This window comes from Dermacentor albipictus, chromosome 4, assembly GCF_038994185.2.
Source record: "Dermacentor albipictus isolate Rhodes 1998 colony chromosome 4, USDA_Dalb.pri_finalv2, whole genome shotgun sequence".
In the NCBI taxonomy this organism is placed as follows: Eukaryota; Metazoa; Arthropoda; class Arachnida; order Ixodida; family Ixodidae; genus Dermacentor; species Dermacentor albipictus.
The window spans coordinates 23,642,121-23,661,269 of record NC_091824.1 but is presented as its reverse complement, the minus strand read 5'-3'; the positions used below and the strand labels follow the sequence as shown (position 1 = coordinate 23,661,269).

General features: G+C 46.5%; 1 long non-coding RNA gene across 1 annotated transcript; it reads right to left on the bottom strand.

Moving 5' to 3' along the window:
* Positions 1-320: 320 nt before the first annotated feature.
* Positions 321-9,499, bottom strand: LOC135919235 (uncharacterized). The gene is made up of 2 exons (XR_010569928.1): positions 8,866-9,499; positions 321-461 (listed from the first exon to the last, which is right to left on the bottom strand). It is a non-coding gene; the product is annotated as an uncharacterized lncRNA (long non-coding RNA).
* Between the last annotated feature and the right edge of the window lie 9,650 nt (positions 9,500-19,149).

Sequence of the window (19,149 nt, the reverse complement as noted above, 5' to 3'; positions counted from 1 at the left end):
ACAAATGGAAGTACACTTTACTCCCCGAAAACGTGGCATCCAGATCTCCGCATCCGTGGCGGCTCACAGCGTCTCTGGCCCACCGGCATCATGAAACTCTTGGGAGATACAGTGCATGACAAGAAGACGGGTTTTATGAGCAAACTAGAGCCACAACGGCCACTGATAGAATTTCTTGAAGGAACCTGCTCGCGTAATAATTTTTGCTTGTTTTGCTTGTGGCTGCTTGTTTTGTCTGCACTATGTGAAGCTTCGGTTCTACGCAGTCGATAGTTTCACTACTGTCCGCGTTTACAAATACAACACGTAGATCTGACAAGTTGTGCAGAAATTGGGAGTCTTTTATTAAACCGAACAGCGGGGTCACAGCCAACTCGACACCTTTCTTCAGGGAGGACAGCGTGCCACCTCCAGAAGCACGAAGTGGATCATATTCTCGAACTTGAACTAGCCTCGTACTCCTGGTTACACAAAAACAGGGAAGAAAAGAGATATCAATACACTATTGTGGAATGGAGCGTCCCCACAATACAAACGATCGGTTCTGTGAAATGCCTACATTTACATCAGTGGGGAGAACTGCGGCGAATCATAATATTTAGAACAGAGACACTGTTACATTATGTACGTGCCCTATCAATAAAACCAGTAGGCCCAGGCACGCTAATAATCAAATGCTATAAAGGACCTTTATAAGTTCCTACGGGGATCATTGACGTACCTGATACGTATATAGGAACGTACGGATTTTATGCGCAAGCGTACATGCCCCGTCGGTGAAATGGGCGAGGCAAAGTCGCAGGCCGCCGAGCCGTGGAAAGGGAAGCGAGTGCCGGAGGTGGAGAGGAGGAGCGCTAGCCGGGAAAATGCTGTGCAGCTTGTAGCTGACGGGGGCGGGAGGAGGTAGACGAAGCGTCGCAGAAGAGGAGCGTAGGCAGCGGTGCGCGGAGTTCACCTTGTCTGGCAGTTGCTACGGGCTCTGTGTGCGCTATGAATGTACCAGGTTTGCCTGTGGGTCGAGCGGTTGAGCGCCGAGCGAGAAGCACGGAACAGTAACAGAAGCCACGGCAGGCAAAGCGCGAGTCGACCGACCCCGAAGTCGTCGGCAAGCGCCGGGCGTCGGGCACGAGCTGAACAAGACCGGTAAAAGCCGCGGGATAGGCGAGTCCAGGACACTCCCTAAAAACGCGCTAGGCGGCTTGCGGCAATGCAGGTATGGCAGGCAAGACTGCATAGCCTAGAAACTCCGCAACAGCACCCATTCCTTTGCACGTAACTCGAGTTCACAAAGTAAAACGTCTCTTTTTATATGGAACCTCATTATGTTAAACGGCAATATTAGATGGGGGACTTATACGTTTTTCCATGTGGTAATAACGTAAATTTTTCTATAATTTTAACTAGTGGGTTTCGCTACTACAGAAATTACAAGTAGGTCTCTAGATCTGCATATTATTAGTTCGTCTGTCCTCCCGCGTTCTTATGGCGTTATTTATAATGCGTTATGCTTGTAACTTTCCGAGGAATCACCGTTTTCTAAACCCAACCAGCAAATAGGTATTTGTGCACTTACACTTCTAGCAAAATCTTACGTTTCTAGTGCAATATCTTGTTTAACATCAAGAATTTGCAATGTCGCAGAGCTAGCAGCTAAGAGGCAATATCAGAAACCTCTTTGAAGACAGAAACATGACGTTTGTAGAAATCCATGTAGGACATCAGTACAGTCTTTGAGTACACTGGCTGGTGTCCCAGTTCAATCTTGCAACTATGTATGAAAGTCTATGCCCGATAGAATAGTGCATAGAGAAAATAGAACTTGATAACTAGCAGTTACGTGGAGTCCAGATTAAAAAAATTGATAATGGCATACTGTAGGGGTTGGAGGACGGAGTTCGGGATGAAAACCCAAACTTGGGAGGATTTATTCTACATTATATACAGGAGAGGTGAGCGTCAATTAAGATTCGTACAGTCATTACGGGCCGGCAGCAACTCGGACGCTGCGGCCCGCGGCAAGAAGTTCGAGAGAGGTGAATCCGGGAATCAGGGCATGTCCCAGAATGCTCAGGTCTCTCTGGAAGGCTTCTTATAAACCCTTCGAGCACTGCAAGTCACGTCATGTTTCACCAATGGGAGAGTCCGCTCCGATGACGCCACTTTCAGCCAATGGTAGGCGCCCGTGTCGCGGTGTCGCACCTGGCGGCTCTCTGCGGTCTTGCCTCGCAGACTGGCAATCCACTTCTTCTAGGCTGGAGAAGGAGGGGGCTGCTCATGCTCCATTGTTGGAGGCCCACCTGCTAATCCCGGCGACGCACGAACTTGTTGGCACGTGAACTTGTTGCCTTAAACTTGTTTGCTCGGCCGCTTCTCTGGAATGCGCTTTCCTGCTTCTGCATTCCTCAATTAGCTGTGCTGCGACTCGAAGTGGTTTGGGGAACTCGAAGTAATCGCAGGAAACAGCTCCATATCTAACAGCTCGTCCTCGCCTTGGTTGTTCTGAATGGCCGGTGAACTCAATTCGCTGGCCATGAGGAACGCTGAAAGAAGCTGCAGGGTACTGGGGTCGAGCCTCGTTTGACAACCCTCAGGATCCTGGGCCCTGGAGAACAAACGTCAAACAAACAAAACAACACAGCGCTGCACCACGCGTAAGCGCAGGCTCTTCACCCCTGACTCGCCAGGCTATTACTGAGTCAAAATCAACCCTGATCTTTTAGTTCCCCAATTTTGACAAAACAGTTCCAACCACCCTTCCAAACAGCTATCCATTTCTCCCCGATTGCCGACAAGACCAGAGTACTATTGTTGTTGCAAAACAAAAGGGTCGTTGACGATGCAAACAACAAATGAAAACAGCCGAACATAACTTAAGTGGCCTAACTATACACGAACAGCATGTTTCCAATCTATCGCAGTGGCGTACTTATCGCACGTAATGGTGCCACTGAACAATCTGGTCAACCTCACAAGCACGTAATCACAAGCGCACTAGCCTTGTGGTCACTAAACAGAAAGCGTACTTGCGTTGTAGGCAAACTTTTCATTTACGCTTACTCACGTTTCTTCCCTGAAAGTCCTACAGGACACGTGACATAAACGAACAATTAAACTTGCGGGACTTACACACTCCGCAGAACCCTTAAACTAATGCGTCTTTCAATAATTCGTTCCACGCGTACTTATCAGAGAAGTCAGAATACGGCTGCCCTCCACACACACTAGCAACCCAGTCATAAAGTCTGCTTCCTTCCGTCCACACAGGACACGCGCTAATGGAACTAAGAACGCTTCACCGTGCAAATCATGCACTCAGTGAAAATCTACGCGCTTAACCTTAGAAAATTCAAAAACACATAAAAAGCAGGTTAAATAACACACGCGCTTTACCATAGGCCTCTGAACGATAACCTTGACCCTCAGGTTACTCACACACACAAAAAAAAGCCTATCTACTTATTAATGAACATCTCGCGAGACTACATGATTACATAAACCTCATCTTTCAAATCTCGGAGCTTGCTCAAACCAAAACCTAAACAAAGCTCAAACCTTACACATTGAAAGAAACTCTAGTCTCAAATCGCGAAATTTTCCGATGCTCAAAAATAAAACCAAATAACACGTTTTGCTTCTACGGAGGCTCACTTGGCCTCCCATTCCAAACGCCTACGACTGACTCATACTTTCAGCCTGACCCGCGGTGGGCGAAGTTTCAAAGCTACTCTGGCTGCCGAGAGACAACAAAAGGGCTGATTCACTATCAGCTCCCCCAAGACGTTACGGTCTCCTGCCAATTTGCGTCCCCGCGCCCCGCTTTCAACACAAACTCGATTGACCGCGTCGCTACTCCCCACCTGGTCTCGTCCTACCACATTGCGTTTCTTCGAACTGCACGCTGAGCTGTGAAAAGAACTACGGAACGACGAGGAGCTTAACTGCCTCGTGCCCTTTGTCCGCGTCCGTGCAGAACATTCTTCGCGGTCCCCCTTTGACCTGTGGCTCGAACGTTTTCGATGCGTCAACATCGTCCTAGACGACCGCACCTTCTTCCTCGCGCCCTGCCCTTTTGGGTTTCTCGCCATCTTTGGCGGCGCTACATTAATTACCGACTTTCGGTCTTTACCGCGCTTCTTTTTACGGTGCTTTCTCTTTGCACTCGCCTTCATGTCGCCTTCTCGTGCCTCGTGCTGGCCGGTACACATTTCGTCGGCCCGGATCGGTCTCTTACCCGCACAGTCTGAGTGATTCTCACTTAAATCAACACTCTCTCTGCCTCGACTGGCGGACAGCTCAACCGACTCTGGAACAATGCAGCAGGCTTTACTCGAGTTAGACAACTCGCACTCTTGCGAACTGCCCTCTGCTACATTGCCCAGCGCACGCTGTGCATCGGCACACAGCCCGTCGGTATCGATCGCTGTCTCACGCGCACAGTCCGAATGATTAATAACTGAACCATCCCTATCTAGGCTATCTAGACTGGCGGAGAGCCGCACCGATCCCTGAACAATGCAGTTGTATTCTCTTGAGCTACGCAGCTCGCAATCCTGAGAATTACCCTCAACTGCATCGCTCAGCTCGCACTTCACTTCTGCACGCACATCTGGCTCTACATGGGTGCTCGCTTCTGTCGGGTCAGAAGTACCCTTTTCTTCGCTAGCAACCTCGCTAACATTACCAGCGACGCACACGCGCGGTAACTGTGCCAATTTGTTCGCAGCTGGCCTAGCTGTCACTACAGTCATCTGTTGGCTCAGCACCTCGTCGCTCTCACTCTGGCCTTTAACGGCCTCTATTGCCACTAAGGCATCGTTAGCAGCTAGCCTTTTCCCTTCACTTATGAATCTGCAGCCAATCTCACAGGCACTACTCTTCTCGTCGGCTTCTGGCGAAAGTCCGCTAAACACTTCCTCATTCTTTCGCTCTGTACTACCTACAGAATTCTCAGACAGCCGTTCTCTCTGTGCCAATAACTGATCACAATACTGTATCTCTTTGATCAGTGCTGCCTTCTCTCTCTCATACTTTTGCTCACGCTCATGCTTACGTTCCTGATACTCGCGTTTGCGTTCCTTCTCACGTTCGTGACGCTGACACATAAGAGCAAGTTCTTGAAGCTCCTGCTTCCGTTCATTCTCGCGTTCTTCACGCTTAAGCTCACTCCTAAGCTCACGACGCTCTCGCAAACGTACACGTCGCTCCCGCTCCCGTGGCTCCTGTATCACCTCCCAAGCAAGCTCAATGCTTTTGTCATCATTGCCACTATCTTGAATCGCCTTTATGATAGTTGGCGTTTCCATCCGTTCGTCCGCCTCAACTCCCAAATCGTCGCACACCAACAACAAGTCTAACCTCTTCAACCTTCTAAGATCCATGGCAGCTGCCCCGACAGGTGGTTAAAACTGTTTTCCTTAATTAATTTGTGCAAACACACTATGCATCAAACTCCCGATTCCCAGAACTATCAAAATTGAACACACAACCTTTGAGTCTGGCGAATCATAAGGAAAAAAACCACGCGCTCACTTACGGTTGCAGCACCCTGCCATCCGGTTCATTTGTCCGCTGTTGCCGGTTCCTCCGGACTCCCTGGGTCGAAGGCTCGCTCCTTCTTCGCTACTCCCAGTTTCTTCGGACCTCTTTCGACGAAGGCTCTCTCTTCTTCGCTCTTCCCGGTTCCTTAGGGTCTCTCTCGACGAAGGTTGATCCGTAGCGCTGCCACCAGCTGATGCATTCGGAGGCGATCCCACCGCTGCCACCAGATGTAGGGTTTGGAGGACGGACGTCGGGATGAGAACCCCAAACTTGGGAGGATTTATTCTACATTATATACAGGAGAGGTGAGCGTCAATTAAGATTCGCACAGTCATTACGGGCCGGCAGCAACTCGGACGCTGCGGCCCGCGGCAAGAAGTTCGAGAGAGGTGAATCCGGGAATCAGGGCATGTCCCAGAATGCTCAGGTCTCTCTGGAAGGCTTCTTATAAACCCTTCGAGCACTGCAAGTCACGTCATGTTTCACCAATGGGAGAGTCCGCTCCGATGACGCCACTTTCAGCCAATGGTAGGCGCCCGTGTCGCGGTGTCGCACCTGGCGGCTCTCTGCGGTCTTGCCTCGCAGACTGGCAATCCACTTCTAGGCTGGAGAAGGAGGGGGCTGCTCATGCTCCATTGTTGGAGGCCCACCTGCTAATCCCAGCGACGCACGAACTTGTTGGCACGTGAACTTGTTGCCTTAAACTTGTTTGCTCGGCCGCTTCTCTGGAATGCGCTTTCCTGCTTCTGCATTCCTCAATTAGCTGTGCTGCGACTCGAAGTGGTTTGGGGAACTCGAAGTAATCGCAGGAAACAGCTCCATATCTAACAATACCGACTAATGCTCCCGCAGCTAACTGAAAAATAGAAGTAAAGATTCTTGTTGGAAAAGAAGTAGAAATCAGTTGATTCCTTAAGCTGGCGAAAGAGGTATTTTAAATGAAGTCTTTACTTGCACGCCTCCCTTGCTTGCTGTCAGTTAAATAATTTGACATCTGCAAAGCAGCAACACGATACAATAAGGTGCAAAATTTTCGATTGGTCTGTGGTTTAAATATCACCACAGCGCACATGAAATCTCAAATACCATGACTGTTAAAAAGAAGCGTTGTTAAGACCTTCAAACAAGTTTCCGAAAGGCCTCAGACTACATCTTGCACTGAAAATTGAAGTGTTCAGTGTGTTTGGGCGATACCTAAGCCCAAAAATGAAAGAAAAGTTCATATTGCTCGATGTACATGAGCAGTAAAATACACCGCGCTTTAGCAGTGATCTAGTGAAAATGTAGTTGTCGAAAGCAGTAGGAAGAAAAAGCTGAAAATTTTGAAAAAAGTAACAGATTTCGCTATTGTTTTCCTGGAAGACGCCTGAAATTCGCATGTTCCGGAGATTTATCACTGCATAACTAAGACTTAAACATCAGCTACTGATATTGGTACTGACACTGATGTTGACAAAATGGTGATGGCGTCAGTCAACAGGGACACCCTGTCAAAGTTGGATTCACTGTAGTTACTACGTGATCTCATTTTGTAATAACTGTTATCACTCTCTTCTGTTCGTTAATTCTCGCCCGTTTGGCCGAGTAATTTATACCGGCAGTAGTGGGGGTATGGCTTTGTGGAAGTCAACGGCGAAGAACAACAAGAATTGAATATCAAAACAATCGTTACAAAACAGTTTCGCCACTCTTCTCCTTACGTACATAGCGCTCACAGCAAAAAGAAAATACTTTTTTTTAAATCTTGCACTAGACAGATTGGACAATAAACACATCAACATGACTGCAATGTATGAGTGTCGATGAACATATTTGCTTGTGTCCCTGCTGATGCGTCACGGTGGAAACTTTACTGTACAGCGTACACGACATTCAAGTATGTTGATTGTTTTGTCAGAAAGTAAAACATGGGGACACAAAACAGGTGGGTTAAAGCAACCACGTTTGGTGGCGAAGCAAATCACCGCCTCTTTCTTGGCCGATGCGCGATTCTGTTCCACGGAGTTTGATCTTGCTGGAACACTGTACGGCCATTGTCCCCAAGACCTTTTTTGCAGCGAAATACGAATTAATGGGTGGGATGCACCACTTGGGGGTAGGTTAGGCTGTCAGGTTCGTTATTGTTGTTCGTTGGGCGAATTAGCAGCAAAAGGACAGTGAAGTGGGCAAGTTGGGAGTTACCCAGTTTAGTGTGTTTGGGCAAGCGGAGGAAAATACAAGAAAGAACACTAAAAAAGAGAACCGGAAAAGTGCTATCTAGGAACATTATTAAAAAAAAAACGTGCTAAGATACTGCAGCTTTGTCATAAACCAATATACTTGCTTAATAAGGGGTCATGAATTATGGAGCAGGATTTTACGGCAGAAATTTAGGCGGGATGGAGCGAGATGCACAGGGCAAGCGTCGAACCTGTCCATGCAAAATTATGCGTCGTTTCCAAGCGCAAAGGATGCGAATGTGCTAGGTGACAGTGTGCGCAGATGCGACGTTTTTCTAACACCCGCGCAGCTACTGCTGTTTATGTATCATTCTGAACTAAATGCCCCTTACCGTTTCACAATGCTTGCAACAAACTACCTATCTGATCTCCTTTTTTGAAGTTGACATGAACAACAACATCACGAGCCATAAATGAAAATAGGTTCTTATCGTAGTAGGAATAAGAACGCCTGGTTGATGCGCAGGCCTTCAGGTTTTACAGTGACAAGAACATCAGGTGTTTCACATGCGCGCTGATAACGATGCGTCATGAGTCATGATCACGGCCGTGTTGTGGCAGGACAGCGCGGGACAACAATGGCGAAAATCCTTCGTCAGTTGAGAACTAACTGCATTTCTTTTGAGAAGCGGCCTGCTTTCTTCATCAGACAGTAATACGAGGACGCGTCTACCCGATATAAACTTTGCCACTGTTTAAACGTAAGCTGTGTACGACCTCAGAGTCACAGTCAGTGTGCCTATTGGCGGGGTCGACGGGACACCACGAACGCTCCTGCCTGCTCTTGCTCTCAACTGTGTGCGCAAAGAGCTCACCATTAATTTTAATGTCTACGGCATCTCGCACGGCTTGATGAATGTGGCAGGGCACTAGAACATTGCAGTTGCATTTTCTAGGAAAAAGCTTGGTTGTTTGTTTGAGGCTGTTGACAGCCTGGACAGGCAACAGCGTCCGTGGATGCACCGTTAACCACATCAATGGGCGTACAGTGACTGTGACTCGGGGTTATGTACGACGAACCCGAATGCGGCTGCCTTCGTAATCACAATTTATCGCGTTTGTCTTTTCGAAACGCATCAGATGAATCGAAGGGCGCAGGTGCACTTGCCTCTGACACACCAGGTCCCTCCGCAGGGCTTGGGACAGCACTCAAGACCCCTGAGGGCGCACTGCCTCGGAGTGCACCTGGAGACGGTGCAGGTGCTACCCTGTCCCGCCGTGGGAGGGCATCGGCCCAGCACCGGTGCGGACACCGCGCACAGGAGCAGCAGAATGGTCAGGGATGTTGCGGCGTTGCAGTTCATGTCGGTGCGGCTTGCTGTGGCTCGGTCCTTTTGCGTCGGCTGGGCTCGTCTGCGAGTTTCTTGAAGCGGCTTGTAAACTAGCGCCTCTTATAGGCATCATAGCCTTATCAGTGCGTCGCATTGCCATGCAGGAGACCGGTTCTGTTTGACAGTAAGAGGAATGCTACCCTCTGTGCGAAAAAAAAAAACATTGCCTCGCACGGAGCCAAGCTGAGCGAACATAACATTGACCATTGATACGTGCTGAACAGGTTTGTCTCTCCGGTCGGCCACGTGCGGATGAGTTGCCTTGTTTTGTTGAAATCTGTTCCAACCCCAAGAAGCCGGAAGGTTTACTTCTTTTGTCGGTAGGGATGCAATACCAGTCACCGGCGGCGTCTGCCAGGTGCTCGCCACAGGGGATACACAAGACGCCGTATACAGCGACGGAGAGGAGGAAAAATGTTTTTGGCCGGAAGCCTGGGGCCTATTACGCAATGGCCTTCAGTTTCACGGCAGGCGGCAATGAACGACTGTGCCTGCGACAACTGCTTGAGGAAAATGACGCCTTGTCGGCGTGGTTTCAGAATTTAATTGCCTGGGTTCCGTGGCCCTTTCGCAACTCCAATCCGCAAGTTGTAGCGCACAGGTACTCGTTACCTTTTCGTCTAGTTCTGGTGCTTTGCATGTCGCTATATCGAGGTGGACTGCAAGTGGCTACGGCAGGTTAAACGCAAACGCAGAAGGTGAACAAACGCATATTTTGGATACTTGTGTCAATAGAGCTATACCGCGTGATCAGATGGCATGCGAATGCTCCTTTTATTATGCTTGTAACTGTGGAAGCTAATTTTGTGGTTCCCCTGTCTACGGCGGGCAGTCATCACCTTGTGTGGCATCACCTGGTACGCTGCATATTAGGTGCAAGTTGCTCAGGAAGGTCAACGTAAAGCCTGATGTGCCAGATGACCATAACCATTGGTTAAATGACAACTTCGCAAGAACATTACTGCAGTACCTGCATCCCACAGCGTTACCTGCTTATATTCAGTGCATCTATTATTATTATTTTTGTCAGAAGTACACATAAGAGGGAGGGGGCGTCCGCCAGATATTTCAGATGAAAGAATTCTACAGAAGCTGAAGGAATTAGGACCAACTCGCCCATGTTTCCCTTCTCGCTCAGGCATGAAATTGAAGCGCGATATTACGTAGGCGGTATTTTCTTCCTTATCTGTCCGAGATTGTGCGGTTACAACGACTACTGAGGGACAGAATATTTAGAAAAAAAGGCGTTGAATTATATCATTGACGTTTCTTTGTTACCTCTCAGTCGTAGGTGTACAGAGTTGTAGTTTAAGGTTACTAGAGGAGAATATGGCGTTAGTACCTGCGCGTGCTACAGATATGGCTATAAATCATCAAAGTGTAAGAAAAAAGCACGAAAAACACTACTTCAAAATGTAGCGGAACCGCTATTATTTAAGCACGGTGTGATTTGTGTTATGTGAATTCTTTAAATGGTATAACAACTGCCACATGCCCATCAAACGGTACATATATCCTTGCATTCTTCATGCATGGAATTCATGCGAATGGTATGTGTTTGCCCAACCTTCGTTCATCATGCTTCAAATGTTCCCGTCGCTTGTTATTCTGGCATTAATAACAGGACAACGGACCGTTTTATGCCGAAAACGTTGTCAGGTATTCATGAAAAATTATTTCTAAAAATTGACAAAGATGCTTCTACGGGAGCAAATGTTGGATGTATATACGACTCTATCAGCTTTGTCCATTGCCATTGTGGAACTCATTATGCGTCCTCGTTGCCAGCTTTTACCTCCTGGTGGCTACCTGTAGTATGACGGGGAGCCGCCCGTGTGCACTAGTACACTTCGCAAAGGGCATATGCTCGTTAATATTTTGTTTATCCATGCTTTACCCACAGCCCGAAGAAGGGATTACTGTGGGGGGCATTACAATTGGTAAAAAATAATGATAATATCAACAGAACGTTTAAACAACTGCATATAATAATGCCTAAAAGTGCTCATAAATTAACAGTGGATAAAAAAAAACACTCTCTGAAATATGGGCTTAAGGTAGTCGAAATAAGAGGAAGAACAAATACTCATTTCAATTGCGAAATAAAAGAAAAGAAAACATCATTAGATAGAATATTGACAACATGGAAATACTCTCCATTCCACCCACGAATTGTTGATGAAAAATAAGACACCTTGCGGAAATATTACTTACAGGCAGGTTCACAGACTACTAGCGAATGGTCAACGCAATGTCTTATAAATCAAGTCGCGTGTAGCTACATCCGGTAAATTATTGCAGTTGCGTCGGAGAAAACCTCAAGTTTTACTCGCTTTTGCAGCAGCAATGTCGGCTTGCCATGATAATTTGGTTGTGCAGTAAACCCTTAAATATTTAAAATCTGTCACTTTATTTATCAGGTCATGGCTATTTTATAGGAAGCATTCAAGGGGTTATTTCTGCGTGCAGACGCCTGACCAATGGGTTTAATTCGGTTTCATTTCATATGCTACTCTTTACACCACTGGTGGACTTGATCTAGAACTTCAGCATCGTCCGTTGCAGTATTTTGTGCAAAATACAGTCACATTCAAATGACCCAATGTGTGATGTCACACCTTTACTAATACCGTTTCTCTACATTCGGAACCGCGGAGGCCCCTGAACGGAATTACGAGGAAATCCAGACGTAGGTTTCCGTAAATGCGACTGGACCCCATTTAAAACCACGAACTGTTGTCGTAAGGTAACGCAGCGTGTGATTCCAGAGACTAACACAGGATGTATATTCAACATGATAATACTTGCTTTAAGAATGCGGTACCGTATTAAACGCCTTTCTCAAATCCAGGAAGAAACAATAAAAAGAAGGTCCTAAAGTCGAAGCAACATCCTGTGTGAAGGCCGTTAACTGTGTGGCGAAAGAGAAACCATACCGAAATCCATGTTGCAACCCTTAAGCAGATAATTGCGATTCATATCACTACGACGGAAACACGCCTATCACTACGAACCTATTACGAAACCTATCACTACGATCGAAACACGCCCACCTATCTCTCTTTCACAAACTTTATCATCGTGATCGTTTGCGCCACGACTTCTTTCAGTCACCCCCTGTCATTTTTCCTTGCCGTGATCACCCCTGCAAAGTCAAACGCCCAGCTTGCCACTCGGCCCATTACGCACAATCATTCATCCCCAAAACCATAGCTGACTGGAATAACCTACCATCTGATATTGCCACTGAAGCTGACACCAATCAATTTCATCAAATGCTGTGGACTCATATCAGAATTTGACGTCTCTGTGCGTCTTTGGTGTTGGCTATTTTTTTTCAGGGCTAATTTAATACCTTTGCATCTTGGTTGACATCGTATTCCAGTTTTTTCTCTTTTTGTGTTATCCTTGAGCCCCCGGTGTTTCAATTTTCACACTTCATTCTTATCTTTATTCGAACTTTAATCCTCTTCCAATATTGGTGTATGCGTATTTTGTGGTGTTCTTACTATATTTGCTGAATTGTTTATTCTTACAATTTTTTTTCGCATATTCTTATTAGTGTGTTTCGTGTGCCCCCCTATGTAATACCCTCTCCAAGAAGGCCTTTAGGGTATTTGAATAAATAAGTAAATAAATATAGCTACAGTGTTCGCGAAAAAATATTTCTAAGGTCGACCAGGTCCAAGGCGGACCTGGTCAAGCTACAGCCAATTCGGCTGCTGGGCTCCATGTCAGTGTTCGCTCTTGTTGAATTTTATCAGAGTTATCATAGTCACAATCTTTCGAAGAGAGTAATCCTAGAAGCAACAATTCTATGCCACGTACACTGATTACGATGTCATCCGTAAAATCCCGTAGGCTTCATCATTGCACGAGCATGAAATGATACAGCGAACGGGAATACGGAACCGAAATAGTTGCGCAAGAATTCTTATTTGCCGATGTCATCATGAACCATGACATCACCAAGCACGAGGGGAGGTACAAATACTACATCTTTACGGTTTCTTAACGTGCTTCCAGAATTTATTCGGTTCCTCTTGTAATCGCAGCTGAATTGATTCAATATAGTTGTCTGTTTCAAGGCGTGCCCCCAACTTTGACTTCGTGCGTTATTTCTTTCATCTCTGCAGCGTTATCGCTTGACGGTGCTTGAAAAAAAATACGATGAGCTCCCTCTTCTTTAGCGAGCCTCTTCGGTTATCCCGTCCCGGATCGTCCTCAACCCATCTGCGGCTTCCGGTTTGACTAGCTCTGAAAGAAGGGCACGTCACAGACACGTGATATAGCTGTCGGAGACTGCTGAAGGTTTCACTCGAGAGCACCGGGGGTGGAAATCACCCTCCTGGCTGCCGTCGTCTGCACGTAGCTAACGCCACTACCCACCGATTAAATTAGCGCGGCCTACGATATGGTGCAATTTTGGAGGGCGCGTTGCCGAGACAATGATAAAGCTTGCACTGTGGAATCGCTTCCTGAGTGCATAGAACGTATTCGCAAAGCGTAGGTTCAGTAGCGTTCTCGCTCCTTGGGCCGCTTAACCACGGTAATTGTGCTAGCTCATTGCCTGCAGAACTTCATCTGAATTCCCACACGAATGTATGAAAAGTCGGGACCTTGCCACGTCCCTGTTCAAGCAGAAAGCTCCCGCCGATATCCTTAGAGCTCGTGAGACTGTACGAAGCTCCCGACTGGTATCTAGGACATAGGGCGTGCACACCGTCTACTAATGCTGCACGTCAAAACGCAAACGCTCGAATTTGGCAGCAGAAGCGATAAGCAGCGAATTTACGATTGTATGCCAACCCAGGTACCAGCGTGAAATAGCCACGTGCGATGTGATACAACTCCTCGCACACCACCTTCCCTAATCTGAAAAGCGAAATCCACCTGTTTACTGCACATGTAGCAATGAGCATGACAGAGTTAGCGAAACGTATCAAGAATCAAGCTTGTGCGCTGTTAAGAATGGCGAGCTGAAATGCAAGATTGCCACCCAGTTACGACCGGGGAACAAGACACGCATCCCCCACTCTCCGTCGCTTCAGCTAGGATGCGTCCGGTGAAGCGGGCTTTGTGCTGACACCGCTGCCTTCCTCCAGCCCCATCGCCATTGTGACGGAACGAGTTCGGCGGCCGAACTATTGTGCCCAAGCACCCCAGTGCGTACCTGATCTGCTACGCGTGAGCAAGCTGCCGCGGGAAAGCCGTTTTTTGTTGCTTCCCACACGCCTTCCGGGACGCAGGACAACGAGCTACCCACCATGGCTCCGAGCTTCCCGGAACGGCGTCCCTCCGACGTCGGCGCCGGACATCGGAATGTGTGTGCCTCTGTGTGCGTAAACTGTTCTGCGGGGCGGCGCCCCTCTGACGTCGGCGCCGGACATCGGAATGTGTGTGCCTATGTGTGCGTAAACTGTTCTGCGGGGCGGCGGCAAGTTGACAATGAGTAAACGAACGTTCGCGTCACCTTGTATCGAGGGAGGACCGAGTGTATAAAAACTGCTGTGGTGCGAATGCTGGACACACTTCTCTTGAGCAGTCATGTCGGACTGACACTCTTTTTCTCAAGCAGTCATGTTAGACTGATTTAAATACTGTAAATAAACCCATATTCCTCGTTCTCGATGAGAAGCAGTTCTTCCCTTCATCAACGTCCCCAGCGTGGATAAGTTGGACGACGGCATGGGCCAGCTACCTTCGAATTCATGCTGGACTCCAATCTTGACAACGGATCACGAGCGATGGGATTGAGCCCCCGATCCTGACAGCGCCTGATCGATATGCTTGTCTCTTAAAGAAACACGAAGACTAAAGCAGCAGCATGTTCATGGCTTATGAAACGTTCGCATGATGGCAGACTAAGCACCGATGTAAGAGACGCACTAGCTGAGTATTTGCTAGCTGGAACGCGCGAAGTAGAAGCACACGGCATCTTTCACAACAAGGCGCCAAATGCAGCCCGCACCTTTTAACGCGAAAGCGTTAAGGGCCCCGTGTCGCGAAAAATCCGACGCCGGCGTCACCACAGGCGGTGATGTCCGTGTGAGAATTTTCATCGCGAACTAGCCAACCGGAAATACCTCTGGTTAACCTCCCTGCCCTCCTCTGTACTCTCTCTCTCTCTCTTCCTCCCGAACCACGTACCCTAACCACGCAGGCCTCCCGCGTGGCGAAGAGGCGTTACTGAATAACATTTCTCAAAGTAACATGCGTCAATATATTCGTAAAGTACGACTTACACACAATACATAGACACGATAGCATGGGACTGTAATATGAATATACGAGAAAACATAATTCTGTTACTCTGAAACTCAACTACAAATCCCTTTTCAGCCTGCCGTTTGAAATCCGTCTTAGTAGGGAGCGGCGTACCCCACTAGGTTCCTCGCAACACCTTCCAGATGGTACTCGCCTCCGCGAATCCGTGGCTGCGCTGGCGCCGACGAGAGGGGCAAACAAAAAAAGAATCTTAAAGCTCGCCTCCGTGCATAGCGTTATCCGCCACCGTTTCCAGGAATACATTATGGTTACATAAGCTACAGTTGCCGGGAAGCGTGAGAAGCAGTTGGGAGTCTTTAATGCTGTTGCGTACCACTCTTAAAGCCACAGGTTAAGCGCCCTCCAACTTTTTTGATGTGTAAGCATTCTTTGGCGAGCTCCCCAGTCCTGTCACGCGAAAAGTACACTGCGTTGCACATGCACAGGAATGACTAATTTGCAAAGCTAAGAAATCCCGTCGTTATGATAGTGTAAATGTAGATGCTTGATAGCTTTTTCAGAAAGCTGTCGTCTGCTACCTGCTTGCGCTGGTCGGAACAAAATTACGCTGAACGCTTCGAGAGACTGCGGAAAGGCCGCGATTTTCGGTCCGTGAAAAACGAACGCAATTCTGGCAGCTTTCGGACTGGTAGACGGAGCTTCTAAAGTTGTCTGAGCAAAAGTGAATGTGGCACAGCAGTCCCAAGCAGTCCAGGACTGTCACGGACTGATAATCGAAGGGGCCCATAGTTGTTCGTGAATCAAGACTTGCGAGCTTTTTTTTATCCACGATGGTAGGAATTGATCGCACGGCTCAAATCTTTCTTGCTTCAACAACCACAGCTCATTGATACTGTTACCCTCTGCTTCGGTTTCAAATGCAGTAAAATGCCTACCAAACAGTTCACTTAGTTTGTGAAGATCTTTTTAACGGTAAGAATTTCTATGCTATCCAATGAGGAAACCCGTCTGCACGTCATGTAAAACGAATAATATAAAGAAATGTTTAAAACAAAATGAATCCGTAAGGAAAAAGTTGGCGGTGGTGATTTTCCAACCTACGTTCCCACCCTCAGAAGTCCAGTGTCTTACTGCCTGTGCTAAGCACCCACGCTCGCAGAAGATGAAGATATCTGATCCACGAGAATGAGTTGTACTTGCGGTACAAAACAAATGTAAAAGGACAACAGTTTCTCCGAATGCCTTGTTGAAACATTTGGTGATAGTGGAATAAAAGCCATCTCCAGGACCACATAGGGTCCACTCCCGAGCACTGTAGAAGACAATAGGAAAAATCTGACAGCGAAAATTTAATGCCGAATACGCCACATCCCGATGTGTACCGGTGGTTGCGGGATGCGCCTTCCGTTGGGGCATTTCTTCGCGGACCAAAGTGCCCTGGATCTCCGAGGGCTCAGGCGCTTCGCATCGCACAACATTGACAAATAAGCAGTCAATGAGTCAATAAGGAAGATAAGGAGTGATGAGGGGTCCAATGGGTCTCATCGCGCTTTTTAATGTCTAGGCGTGCGTGGATACTTAATAGCAATAAGGGCTTGCAATGATCGGATCAATTATGACAAAGTTGATGAGGACCGAGAGGGTTGATAGGGTGTGATGGAGTACAATAAGATTGATAAGAGCCTATAATGGTCGACAAGTGTCGGATGATATCTGATGAAGTTGATAAGGACAGGTAAATGTTGATAAGAATCGGATCGATTGTAATAAGGTTGATGACGACGATAAGGATTGGTAATTGTCTATAACGGTCAGATCAACTTTTATAAGATTGATGATAACACCGGGCGGCGTGGAGATAAAGAAGTGGCATAATGCTTCCGCATGCTTAAAGAATGCTTTGACAACTCCAGTGGCGTTTCTGTGTGATATTTTTCATGTCTCTCCGCACGCCACACCACGTGTGCTTACTTCAGTCAGCCTTATGTTTACTGGAATCTATACTGCCTTAAAGCTACAAGCCTCCCTTCATACATGCTGCTATCGCATTCATAGCTTAGCTCTCATACCGAAGTTGATTTCTTTAAGCGTACACTCTACGGTTAACATAGCTAGATGATCGAGCGTAAGCCAGTAACAGGTCTAACATGACAGTATTTTGGTCGCTTATGCCTGGAATAACATTCGTAGGGCAAACGAGACTAGGTCTGTTAGTCAACGGCAAGACTAATATGTTAGTTGAACTTTGAACTTTATTTTCGTATCTATAAATCGTGCAGATGACAGGGGCACAGAGAAAAAGTAATAAAATCGGCTTGACTAGGTCTGTGTCCCTTATTGGTTTCTTTGGCAACACGTAGCAATGCGTGCATAAATACACGATGAACACATGTATTGGAAAAACAATATAAATATAAACAATGTGTGGATGAATGGCACTACTTATACAAAGTTACTTTCGCACAGCGGCGCGAAATTGATATGAATGCAGAAATTGTATTTGTCATACAAGTTACCAAAAATAGGAACAGGAAAACAACAAAATGCAGACAACATAAATCACTTTTCATTTACGGGTAACATTCATAGAAGTACAAAACTAAATAAGTCACTGCGCAATTGCAGTTTAAAATGCGTGTTCATCAGAACAGTACAAAGAAAATCACTATAAGCGTACACATGAACGACAGTATGAGTGGCAAGTTCGGGCACCTAATTGAAATGATAATAAGTGTGCCGATTAATGAAGAGAGTTAAGTTGAGATGGCAGTGCATGGCGCAGCATTTGATTCCCGTAGTTAGTTCTTGAGTGCGGCATATGCCAAGTTTCTCTGTGACGTGTACTGAAACTGCTTGTATTTAACGTTAGCCTTGACAAGTGCTCGAGAAAATTAGCGCTACCTTTACTTTCTGTTCTTAACGCGTTTTAGCAAAATTGTGTTGCAGACCGATTTTATCGGCGCTATATCTAATTGACAAAAATGTGGATCAGTATGCGCATCGAATGAAGAGTTTGAAATGGCACGGATGGCTTTCTTTTGCAATATATACAGAATGTTGATGTTATTGCTAATCGTGCTGGCCCATACGAGGTGACAATAGTTAACATGAGAAAAAAAGAGAATTATAAAGCAGGAGCTTTCCTCTTAATGGTAAAAGGAAGCGTAATCTTATTAGTATTGCAACAACTCGTGCAAGTTTGTTAGCAATAATGTTAACATGGTCATTCCGTAGCATATTCCCCTTGGAATATGACACGTAAGCTTTTAACTCATGGCACTATGTCTATGAAAGAAGTACCTATTCTTAGATGTCCATCAATGTTATGCTTTTTGTGTTTTGGCAGAAAAAGCATGCCATTTGTTTTGGTAGTATTAAAAGTTAATGATTTGCATAAGCTCCTCTTGTTTATTTGGGCTAGTGTACCATTAGCAACACATAGCAATTCTTTCACGTCCTTAGAAGTTATAAATAAAATAGTGTCGTCAGCATAGATAACAAATTGTGCGCCTGTATTGATATTAGCTATGTAAATTACATACAGGTTAAACAATAGTCGTCCTAGTATGCTTCCTTGAGGAACTCCAGCGAATATAGGCAATCTTTTTGAACATTTGTTACCTACGACGACGGTATGATGCCTGCACTGCAAATAACTTCTAATTAAGTTCAGGAATGTTCCCCTAAAGCCATAAATGTCAAGTTTTGTTAGTAGAGTGTTGTGAATTATGGTGTCATAAGCCTTCGAAAAATCAATAAAGACGCCGAGAGCAACTAAATTGTCTTCAAAGCCTCGTAAAATTATTGCTTTTTGCATCAGTAAAGCTATTTCT